Here is a 12624-nt window from a genome sequence, read left to right on the forward strand (position 1 = left end):
CATTTTAAACACAAACCTAAGTAGTGGTCATTCTTAAACAATGAGACAAAATAGAGAAAATTAGAATCCTTAAAGAAAGCCCAAAGCGGCAGAAGTGAAAATTTTGCAGACTCAGTTTGATTTAGAAATGCAACAACCGTCCACACCCCTTACATTGGTTTGAGGAGAATTAAACACTGTACATAGAAAAGGCGAAATGCTGAATTAAGAAACATACGCAGATGTGCTATTCATGCATTCCAAAAAAGCGGCATATCGCCCGCAAATAAAAAACCTGCATGTGCCTGAAATGAGAAAGCAAGGGCGGATTAACCTAATACTATCACATCATGCACGAAAATTCCTTGATGATGAACTTGTTTCTTATTGACATTTCCAACAAATTTAATCCATTGAAATATCATGTGTTAAGACAGACACATTGTTCGATCTTAAAACATTTCCATTAGATTAGATTTGGCATAACATAGGATGTATGCAAAATAATATTAAGATCTTCGGACAATATAGCGTTATAAAGATAATGAAATTTTATAGAAAATAAATCGGGTTTTCTCCTTTGATTTTTTTTATCTTAAATGTAATTATATCCGCCCGAAATCATTACAATGATGAGCCTTGGACGCATAATTGAAAGCCAACACCAAATAGATCAATAGAGCAGCCAATTTGTGTTCCTTTTATCAGTTACCTTATAACATAGTTCCTTTTTTTGTTCAATTGTTAATCAATTAGTATATTTTGAAGAAGGTTAATGCAAGATGTTACAAAGCTAGGAGCAGTTGCCTTGCTACGAGGACAAGGCTTTGCCAAGCTATTCAGCGTAACAAAATATATCATATTTCGTATACATATTTTCTTTATGCATATAAATCAAGTGAAACTAGAAGTGATTTTTTTAGCTTGTTTTGGTAACATATGATAGGTGATAGAATAAATCTCAGTACATGGCTCTACGTTTAAACATCTTCGTTTGAAATACGGCATCCGGATTAATATTTCTGTGTGTTTAAATAATGTTTGTAAGTACATTGCTCGTTCAGGATGAATCTCAGCACTAGATTAGGATCAATGAAACAGATGTAGGATATTTACTTTGAAAAGCTTTATATTTGATGCTATTGGTGGTTGCAAATTCACACGATTATATAAATTACATAGTTCAGCAGTGGATAAAGGAAAAAATCACAATGCATGACAAAGAGAAATCAAATTTTGCAGTATATATTATAATAAATGTAATTCGTGATGTAGTCAGTAAAGCTTTGCATCTGTAAATAGCAATGGTCGAGTCACAATAAACTATTTTGTCAGACAAGTTGACAGCGTTATTGAAAAACGGATTCATCCGCCCACGTTGATATCATGCACCTTATTCTTGCAAAAGTTTGTGGTGTTTTTTTCGCAAAAAAATGTTGCAATACTGTTTGGAATAATTGCATATTTAACATTACGATTTTATTAATACATAGCTTATCTATGCAAATTAGCAATATGGTTGATATGGCTGTGTTATAAACTAATGTTTTCTGAAAATATTATTCTGAAATAATGTTTTATTTCACAAACATTTTTTTCATTATATGTTATCAAAAACAATTCTCCACCATTGGTAAATTTTCAGTTTGATAATTTGTCTATCAATTACACGTGATTTGTTTAAAAAGTGTCAACTGTCAACACTATAGTTAACCCGTATGCTTGAGAAATTATTTCCACATTGCCATTTGATATATTGAAATTAATAGTTTAAAACCGATTTCTGTCCATAATAATGATTAACAATTAAAAAATGTTTAAAATTGAAAATAACGATAAAGTTACGATTTAAAAATATTGACAGTAGTTTTCAAAGGATTAGTAATTTTTAATTATCATAAAGAAAAAAATATTCAGTAATTGCCTTTCGTTAAAGAACTTTATTTTATTAGAAAGTGATGTTTTTCTGTCGTGATTTAAGGTTTTCCCCTACAAACACATAGTTAATATCACACGTTAAGGATGCATAATCCAATAAAAATTGTCAATGGGTAGTGTATGCCATTTGTATACATTTGTTAAGCTGTGTCATATGCTATACTCGGATTTACCTTTATATTTTATATATTTACCTTTATATATTGTATGTCATTATTGGTAAATAGCATCTGCATTTTCATTTTAAATCGCCATGAATAAAAACAGGTCTAAATTCAAAGCTGACATCGTGAGTTCATGTCTTTTAGTCTGATCCTTGTGCTATCAAAGTGGAATTTATAATCTTGTTAATATATTGTTTTGTTTTATGTCATTCACTTTTTAGGTGAAATAGACTCCAAGCAAATGTGGAGCAAGTCTTTCCTTTGTCATATTATTTCGGATAGATAAAGTTATTTCGGAACATAATGATAACACAATATTTCAAGCTGTTACATTTCAAAAAGGTCCGATCTGATCAATTGTAAATAAATATCTGACACATTGTTTGTTTGCATATCTTTTTACGAAGTATGTCAACTTGAAATGTTTTGTAACTATTTGTCTAAATGTTAAAATATTATACTCGTAAACTTTCATGAACAACTCGTTTTTACTATGTGATCCTCAGTCTGTTAATTTTTTTTGTCTTTATTGCTCCAAACTGATCTCCGAGTTTCCCAGAATAGCTGAGTCGAAATCTATATTTTACCAGAATAAGTGTCGCTTTTATACATTTAGCAGGCTATATAAATTGCCTATTAGATTTAAAACGATCAATGCTGCATCAATAACGTTGAATATACCAATATTTATATATTTTCTGTTTTTCATTACATTAGGTATCCCGTCGTATTTGTCATTTTATGTCATTTTGTATCCATTAAAATTGGCAATTCTTGTGTTAGCTTGAACCGTAAGTTTAGTTATACATAGAGACGAAAATTGGTTCGACACCAGCGTTTATGAGGTTTAGAATATTTAGTATTTCATTAAAGATATCATCATGTAACACTTTTATTATTAATGTACATTATAAAGGCAAATGAGACTTTTTTTATTTTCAGATTAGCTGTACTAAATGACTGTTTTCACTAGACCAACAAAATATGATATAGGATTATGATACGGATTAATTTGAATAAAAGCTTCAGAGTGGATTAAAATATAGTTACAGGTTAGTACCTTTAAGAGTTTTGTTGGATTTTAGCAATTTTTTGTTATTTTCAGAGTCTCGTAAAATCAAATGTAGTTACGACATTTCAGAAATGAAAATTAAAACTATATCAAAAAGTTTTAACATTTATATTGGAAAAATATGACTTTCAGTTTACATTTTAAATTATCGACATTTTTCGGGGGACGAGGGTTCGGGTAACAATTCGCGCGAAAACGCAACAAAGTCAATATCTAAAAGATTCAACAAGCACAGTTGTTTCTTGACACAAATCTACTGAGAAATATGTCGTGTCCCATTTGCTATTTAAAACTCACTTAGTTTGCTAGTGGCAACTAGTTCTATCCATGCGACTAGTTTAGACAATGATCAGACATCATCAGATCTGGTGCACTGCGCTGTTTGCTTTTCAGTAATTGCATATTTTGAAATCTCTAAAAATGATATATTTTTTTGTTCAGATTGAAAGATTGAGTGAGAAGTCCATTTAATATAAGGGCAGGATAGCGAAAATGAATGCAACAGCGTTGGTCAATTGAATTGTACTTTCATCTCCAAAGTTAATTGGGTCTCAGTGCAAAAAGTTCGCAATGAGACATGGCAGGCAATTTGTTCATTATCTAATGTTTATTATTTGTGACAAATATTTTGATTCCTAGACGTGTAAATTATCTTTATCTTATGCACTAAAATACAAAAGTGTTATTATCGTGTGACACAAAGCAATTACATTTCAGTTATTATCTAAATGAATAAAAAAATCCATCATACAGTAAAGATTTATATTCCTTTAATACATCTTTGTTATATAAAAGACTTGCTGACGAGGTAATGTCATCAAATTTGTATTTAGTTTTGAAATCTTTTTCCCTATCAATCGAATGGAAAGCAGTCAAAATTACTCTTTTTGTGCCAACGTTTTGTAACTAACGACCGAGTAAAAAAAGTTGTTACAGTAAACATAAATATGAAACAAGTATGATTTGCTTTTATCGTAGATCAAAGAAATAGTTCCCCTTTTTCAACAACAAAAAGGAAGTAATTAATTATTTCATTCTTTAAAATGTGTGTAAGTGACAATAACTGAAAGTAATTAAGCACATTTGTTGATGTTATAGCAAGCCTGTAACAGCATTAGACCTCAAGTATTGTTATTCAGATTGATAAGTTTGTGCTTATATTGGATCTCAAATCAAGGCTTCCCTCTTTGACTGTTTTAATATAGTGGTATGCTTATTGGCGATGCCGGTGAGCGGCGTCGTCTCTTATGGAATGATTTTTATTTTTTGCCTATGGAAGGAGCTGTTATTATTAGTAGTTGATGTCATGTTGTGTTAATAAGTTTTATTTTGATTCGTAAAAATCAAGTAAACAATTATGTTGTAATATTTGTATTTAATAACTTCATGTAAAAAGCATGTGCATTGTGATAATTTTTTCACGAAATTGCAGGCTCAGTTTAACAGCTTGTCCCTTAGCTTTATTGGCAATACTAAAACCCGGATTTCGAATATCGTCGTGGTCTACATAATCTATCCTTGTGAATGCCGTATTCTTTTGCATTCAATTTATATATTTTCAAAATTTTCCTACAAGAAGAACATTCACCTGCAAATTAGTATTAGGATAGGAATGGAACTGTTGTAAACGATTATCCTATTGATTTTATCAATATTACGTTAGTCTATTGCGCAGAATGATTGTTTTTACTAAGTGTACCAGTATCCGGATGTTGAAAGCAATTTTCTGCAATTACTGCTGTCACATGACTATCTAACTTACCATTACTTTACATGGCTTAATAAAACTGAGCCTGCAACATTTTATAATTTTGCTGTTTAGAGTGTTCTTTTTTGTTTCAGGTTTTCTCTATTTCAAGGGAAGTAACTCATGTTTACTAAATTATTTGTTCTTTCCTGTCTAACTTAGGTATTACTAACTATTTTTTTTTGTATAAAATTTACCACTTGTAAGGTCATCAAAAGCATAGAGACCCTGAGGAGTGAATATTGATAGATTTTTTATTTTACTGGCTTATAGACTGGATTTTTCTAGTGTGTTCAGTTAGTACATACCTACAGGTATTCTGCTACAGGAATCTGCTAACCACTATGTGAAACTTATTATTATTTTCTATGTGTTTGTATATAAATTGTTAATAAAATAACCTTTGGTAAAAATGAAAGGTAGAAAATTAAAGCTATGCATGTAGGTGCTTCTGTCCATATAATAAAACAGAGAAAGAATAACATCCTGAAGTTATCAATTTTAAACACTTGATATATAATATATATACAGTCAGTTATATAGTAAAGTCTAATGTAAGGTTAAAAGAGGGACAGTATTTGTTACTGTAAGAGATATGCATTTAATGTTTAGACACTCACACAACTCAATCTTTATTATATGATATAGACTACAGTTTGTATTTGAGATTTTTTTTTTACTTTTATACTATACATTATAGTTTTCTTTCTACAAGATTATGAATTCCATCCAAGTACCAATGTTAATAGGATGTTATACTATTTTAATGGAAACTGGGAATTATTAATGTAATGAGCATACATGTGTATCTTAGTATATGGATATAATGTGTATTTCTGTATTTAAAGACTAACAGTTATGATGGATGAGACTTGCATTTAAATTTATAAATGATAATACATGTATTGATTAGTCTACAGGTTATAGGTGTTTATACCCAGTGTTAACTGGCTAAAAATAGTATCTATAATAGAGTTTATACATTATAGTTTTCTTTCTACTAGATTTTGAATTCCATCCATTAGTACCAATGTTAATGTTAATGTTAGGATTTCATATTTATTTAATAGAAACTGGGAATTATTAATGTTATGTGCATACATGTATATCTTAGTATATTGATATGATGAGACTTAATAATATTTCTGTATTTAAAGAGTTACAGTTATGACAATTTTATTAAAGGGATGAGACCTTCGTTTAGAGTTATAAATGATAAAACATGTATTGATTGAAAATGACCTTAAACTTGGATCAAGCAAAATAATTAATAAAGTCTCAAAAATCATATTCTGAATAGTTATTCTATTTTCTTTCTAACATGTGCATAGTTTGAAAAGAACAGCTTCTGTCTTATCTATTTGTAATGGAGGGACACCGGTCTCAACCTCCAGGTCAACCCAACAACAGACTTTTCATAGAGTAGATTGTTACTTGCCCTTAAATAAATTTGTGCACTTAGTTTTGTAATGGGTGATTTGTGCCACATAAAAACCAACAAAGTACAAAAAGTACGGGCGCCAGATGAAAACATGAAAATACAATCTACCACAAAGTTGTTTGTTTGTTGCATTTTCATGTTTTTCCCCGGTGCTTCTAATGCAAAAAACAAATAAGCCTTCAAAAAATTTCTTATCATAGAAAAAAGGTTAGTTTTTTATCTGTACAAAAAATAGATATTGTACATGTATTAGTACAGTTATGTTCTCTTTCAAATTGACCTGTTATAAATAATGGCATAACCAATAACTGTCTTAGCCCTTTTTAGTAAAAATAATTATACAATATATAAATTGTTATTTTGATTAAGACTTTGAGTATGTAAGGTTTTTTTCTTATTTGTTTAATAAAGAATTAATCTACTTGTTAATTTAAAAATGTAAAAGTATCTGTCACGGTTTAGAACTGTTCACTATTCAGGGGAGAAAATGTGTAAGCGGCCAGATAGCTCAATCGCTACAGCCGCAGTACATTATTCTGTGGGTCACAGGTTCGAGTTCTGGTCAAGATGAAAGTTTTTCTCATCCTGTGACGTCATATAACCCTGAGTTTATTCACTATGCTCTGTAAACATCAGAAATTTAAGGTGACAAATCAATATTGTGGGAAATATGTTGTGGTTTATAACTGTTTCATTATTAAAGAGAAAATATGTAGCCGACCTGATAGCTCAGTTGGTCTTCTGACAGTCATGGGTTCGAGTCATGGTCAGGCACTTTCAGTCAGGGTTTAGAAGTGTTTTTTTAACTGACACATGTTAATTTATGTAACAGATTGTATTAAATGTGTATTAATTATATTAATAATGGACAAAGGCAGTAGTGAATGATACTTTTAGATCTACAAAAGGCATTTGATACAGTTGATCACACTATACTGCACATGAAGAAGTTCTTCTTCTTCTTCATAAAACTTCAAGCATCTGCCATAGGTAATGACATTCTTACATGGTTTAAGTCTTATCTCTGATAGACAGCAGCTTGTGGATGTGGCTGGTACTCATTCTACTACTACTCCGAGTACCTATGGTGTCCCCCTGAGGTTCATTTTAGGTCCTCTTTTATGTCTAATATATGTCAATGACATGTCTGCAACCCTAAGCAATAAGCTTTTATTATATGCTGATGACTCAGGTATCCTTGTATCTGGTAAAATAAATCTGAAGAAATTCTCTCTTATGGCATGAGTCTTATAAGATTGGTTAATTGACTATAAATTGTCTTTGCATCTTGGCAAGACAGAGTCTATTCTTTTGGGTTCAACTTTCAACTTAAACAGGGTCCTAGCCTCCAGGTCACATGTAATGGTACTGCTATAAAGTACACATCTTTTGTTAAGTATTTAGGTGCAAAACTTGATCAATTTTTTTTGGCGTCGCCTTTGATGCTTTGCATCAATGCTTTTTTTGCTTTATTAAATGGAATATTCTCCACAAACAAATCTCATACTTTTTTTTGAGAAATCCCTTGACATAATCCAACCATAAAACGTAAGACTGTCGTGTCGACAAGCCATATTATTTCACACTTTGAAGCAATTGTGCATTTTCCCAAAATACTGACTTTGTTGTAAATAGAAGAATGATTGATTGAAGAGGTTGTTCAGTGTGGGGGTTTTAAAAATACAAATTTTTTTCCCCCTCCCCTATTCAAACTTTTTTTAAAGGGGAAAATTGTTTGGGGAGTGATGGGAAAAAAAGTAAAAATTGACAAACCCTTTTTAAATGTTTTTTGTAGATTAAAATTTTTATTTATGTAACAGCTTGGTTTTTTAATTAATTTTGTCGACGTTAGATCTTTTCTTTTGTTTTCCCGAATTTTTTAAAAAGATCGGTAAGGGGAGAACAGTTTAAAGAAATTTTGAGTAGTAATTTTTTGATTAAACGTTTAGATCAACGCTAAAACAGAAAAAGGGTTTAAAACCCGATTTTACGAAAAAATATGTTTTTAATATTTTTTTCCCATATTTTTTTTTTTTACTTGTGAAAATAGAAAATTTTAAATTTTTTTTATTTTTTAAATAAAAAAAAAAATATTCAGTATTAAATCTGTGGGGTACTAAAATAAAAAATAATCCTTAAAATCTAACAACTGGGTTTTTTAACAAGGTTACTTAAAAATGAGAGTATTGCAGCGAAGCAAAATTTATTATTCATATCATGCTTTTAAAATATGTCTTATTATATGAGAAAGCGATGAGTCCATTATGATTAATGTTACATTCAAGGAAATGTATGATTTTATCGTTTCTGAGAAATTGGCAATTCAATACACATTTGGTAAATGGATTTTTGCAGATGAATGCGATAAGAACATTGAAAACCTCTTGTCATAACGAACTTCGTTATTCGTTTCGAATCTCCTATATATATACCCTTTATCTATTATCTTGATCGGACCTTTGTAAGATCGTCTAAAATAAATTCTAAATAAAATTTTAAGCTATATCACTTTAAACAGTGGTCAGTTTTGAAGTATCAACAATAGTTCATGTATTACGTACAACAAAGTTACATACTTTTTCAACATAATGTTATCCTAACATTTTCTGAATCACATTATAATAGTATTTTTATTATAAGAAAAAGTGGTAAACAACGGTCACAGCTTTAAAAAGATGATATAAGTTATAAGTAATTACGGAGCAGTATATTTCTATTCAACTGAAACTTATTCAAACACCAATACGTTTTACTTTGACCTTACTGGCAATTTAAAATTAACAATCTATAAGAAGTGACGCTTCAAACTCACTCGCATTTACTCAACAGAATAACAAAGCTTAATGACATACAAGGCTCATCTTGAAGTAAAATACTTTTATTGTAGAATTTTATTGATATCCTGAATTTGTCTAATTTTGAATTATAGAATGCCCAAAATGGTACATGAGCGGGAAAGGTTCAAGTGAAGTTGGGGATTATTAAAAAAAAGAACAAACAAAAATACCAACACAAAACAAAAAAAAAATGCCAGTTTTTTTTATTTACACCGCGTATGCATACTGTGTTCATCTGTTATGTGTGGATTTTAAAAACCTCATACATATTCTCTACGTGTAGTCAAAACTTTTTAGAGGTGGTAACATAGGGACTGTGTAGCAATTATGAATATTTTATTATATCAAATTTGAGAATACTTCATTTCAGTATGATTTTAACATTTCATTCAGATCACTGTTAATTCTTATCTTACTCAAAATCAATAAGAAATATTTTGAAGCAGAAGTTTCCTATAATTCATGCAGCATGTAATAATAAAAATACCATGTGATAGCTTTCATCACATGGACAAGTCCTGCTGAAAATATGTAACATTTTGTTAATAAACACCTCATGCCTAGATGATTGACAAGTATGGGATTGAAAGCAAAAAACGTTTATATTGAAACGGAAATGAACACACATTTTCAAGTAAGAGTAGTATATCAACACTTTTTTTAATATATATTGTAAGATGGACAGAGCATTACCAACAATACAATTATCGAATGATTTGTTTATCGCCGAAACCGAAGTATATTGGCATTGACTTGTTTTCATTCTGTTTTTTAGTTTCAGGAATTTTATATTGGCAGCATTATATCTTATTAGATATTACTTATTGTAATTTGTTTCTTAAAACCACATCTTATTTATTTGGCTATGACTTTATACGTAGTTTCATCAAGATTATGTTCGATTTGTTTTGTACTTTTTTTGGTTGGGTTTTACGCCGCACCAGCACAGTATAGATCATATGGTAACTTTCCTGCTTAACTGGTAGAGGAAGACCTCAGGTACACCACTGTGCTTTATTTCAAGCACGAACGGGCACCTAAGTAGAACCACCGACGATCAAGAATCTAGTTGGATAGCTTTCTTACATGAAAGAATCCGACGACGGTTATGTGGATCAAACATAAAGCTGTAATGAAATAATAAATTGTTTTAATAAGCGGTAAAACTAATAAATTTTCTGGTGGAGCTCAACATGCTCCTCAAATTGCAAGTTCACATTGGAAATGCTTTGGTAAACAAGCGTACTTCACCTGATAGAAATAAAATTGCTTTAGCTCAGCGTTTCAGTAGAGTGACCTTGTTGCTATATAATCTTTTTTGCTATTTATTTCGTTCTCAGCAAAGTGGCTTGCTATATTAGTAAAATCTAATTTTGACGGTGTTTTGACAGTTCTGAAAAGTGAAACAATTAAAAATTCACCGTTAAAATATGTAACAACTTCAAAAACACAATAAGCCTAGGAATGAAGAAAAAAACTTCTGATAAAAATGTAAAACATTTGTGATAATGCTTTTGTAGATGCTTATCACGTGGAGAGAGCACGTTGAATGTACAATTATTAGAAGTGAATTGGTCTATAATGAAAGGTATGTTATACAACGAAAAATAACTGTTAGAAATTAGTCTTGAATATTAGACAAAACCGCCGCAAACTGCAAAAGAATTATACATGGAACTTGTTGGCAAGTATTTAATACATGATAAGATATTTCATATACTTATTAAGAGGATGATAAAATTAATTTTTTTTTGGGGGGGGGGGGGTGCTAGGGGATCAAAATTGTGTATTTAGTAGAATTAAGTAGTTTTTAAAGATATAAATGTATCAACATGTTTGGAATACTTGCCTATCATAACAAGGTGCAGTTGTATAAGACATGGTGCATTATTCTGAAAGCACGTTTGGAGTAAATTTTGTTGTGAAAATTGGTAATTGATAATCGTTGCCCTTAAAAGACGAGCGTTAACACCGCACGCGTTGCTCTTGTTTATATCTGTTCATCTAAATATTACCGAATATTAATAGCGTCCATGTATCCGGTCATATTTTCAGAACATTGCCCTTTAGACGAAATGAAAAGTGACGAAAATCAAAACAATATATGTTTTAAAGATGGCTTTTTCGTATTCAGTACTTTGACCCTACAGCAATCTTTAACACGGACTTGTCCCTCTGGACAAAAGCATTTATAAATTAAGGGAAATTTTCAAAATATATTCATGTACAGATTAAATAACAAATATTGCAAGCTATGATCAGACGGGTCTTATAAGCTGGCTGATATAGGTCTGCACTGGTGGTATAGGTACAATGTGTTGCCGCAAGTAGGCTTAGGATTAGAACCTTATTTAAATAACCACTTATTAAACATTATCTATTTTTTGGGCGTTTTTTCTTCAAAAAATTTGTAACAAAGTATTTATTTGGTATACAAAAATATTGTACGTGAACATTCGAAGCAAGAAATTCTGCTCGTATATATCTAGCAGTTTAAGCGATCGCTTCAAGTATGGCCCACTAGAATTAAATATAAAATACACTTGTTTGTCACTCTAGGAATTTTGTTATCATTTTAAATCACAATTTAAACAAATATATATATAGCGTTATATAGCTTTATATATGCCTTTAGTGAGGTATGTTTTGAAATTCAAATATTAAAGACTGAAATACTTCGGTGCATTTTCAAGTACGTGATATATTATACATTTTTTACTTTAAAGTATGTTTCTCAAAATATATCATTCAATGCATCATTTAGGTACACTTAAGTTCAGACTTTTAACAACAATTGTTGACAACCAAAACAGGATATTGAAAAATAAAACTGTTCAAATAATCATATCCCATACATGTGCACGTGGTATATTATTATTGTTAACTTGAGAAGATTTGTTTTGCCTTTTTTTGTTGTAATATAATAATGATATATCTGGACCAGTTATAACGCCGTCGAGACATTTAAACGTCGAAAACATTCAGGATACCCTTGATAATTTATATATTTTTGTGTTATTTTCTTAACTTCAAATAAGAAAAGCATTGTTAATGGAATAAGATAGAAACCCTTAAACTTATCAGTGTAATATTTTAATTCTCTCTTTAATATCTTGCAGGACTGAATTGTTGAAAATATACTTTTTCTATGTAAAATTATAAGAAACCCGAATTACACACACCATTCGTGTTAATAAATTTTAAGGCAGGCGGGGGTCTAGTCAATAACTTATCAATGTTATATCTTTATTATGTTACACCAAAAAACTTGGTGAATAGCAAGCTTATGAAAAAATAGACAAAAATTAGAATCCTTAAAGACAGACATGCTTGGGATTGCTCTAGCCCCCCGCCCCCCTTCATAATTTGTCATTTATATTTCACCACACAGTTACAGTGTATTTTGCGTGTATTTGTATTCTAACTACAACAATACATTCTACAAT

The 12624-nt window shown here is 30.4% G+C and overlaps 1 protein-coding gene across 1 annotated transcript in view; it reads left to right on the forward strand.

The window, feature by feature from the left end:
- Positions 1–3020: 3020 nt before the first annotated feature.
- LOC132749382 (neuronal acetylcholine receptor subunit alpha-10-like) overlaps positions 3021–12624 on the forward strand; it is a 61929-nt gene continuing 52325 nt past the window's right edge. The window contains exon 1 of the mRNA XM_060739112.1: positions 3021–3133. The gene's annotated coding sequence lies outside the window, so the exon portion shown is untranslated. The remainder of the gene's footprint in view (positions 3134–12624) is intronic.

The sequence above is a fragment of the Ruditapes philippinarum genome, unplaced genomic scaffold, assembly GCF_026571515.1.
Source record: "Ruditapes philippinarum isolate M1 unplaced genomic scaffold, ASM2657151v2 ctg1330_1_1_1_1, whole genome shotgun sequence".
Taxonomy (NCBI): domain Eukaryota; kingdom Metazoa; phylum Mollusca; class Bivalvia; order Venerida; family Veneridae; genus Ruditapes; species Ruditapes philippinarum.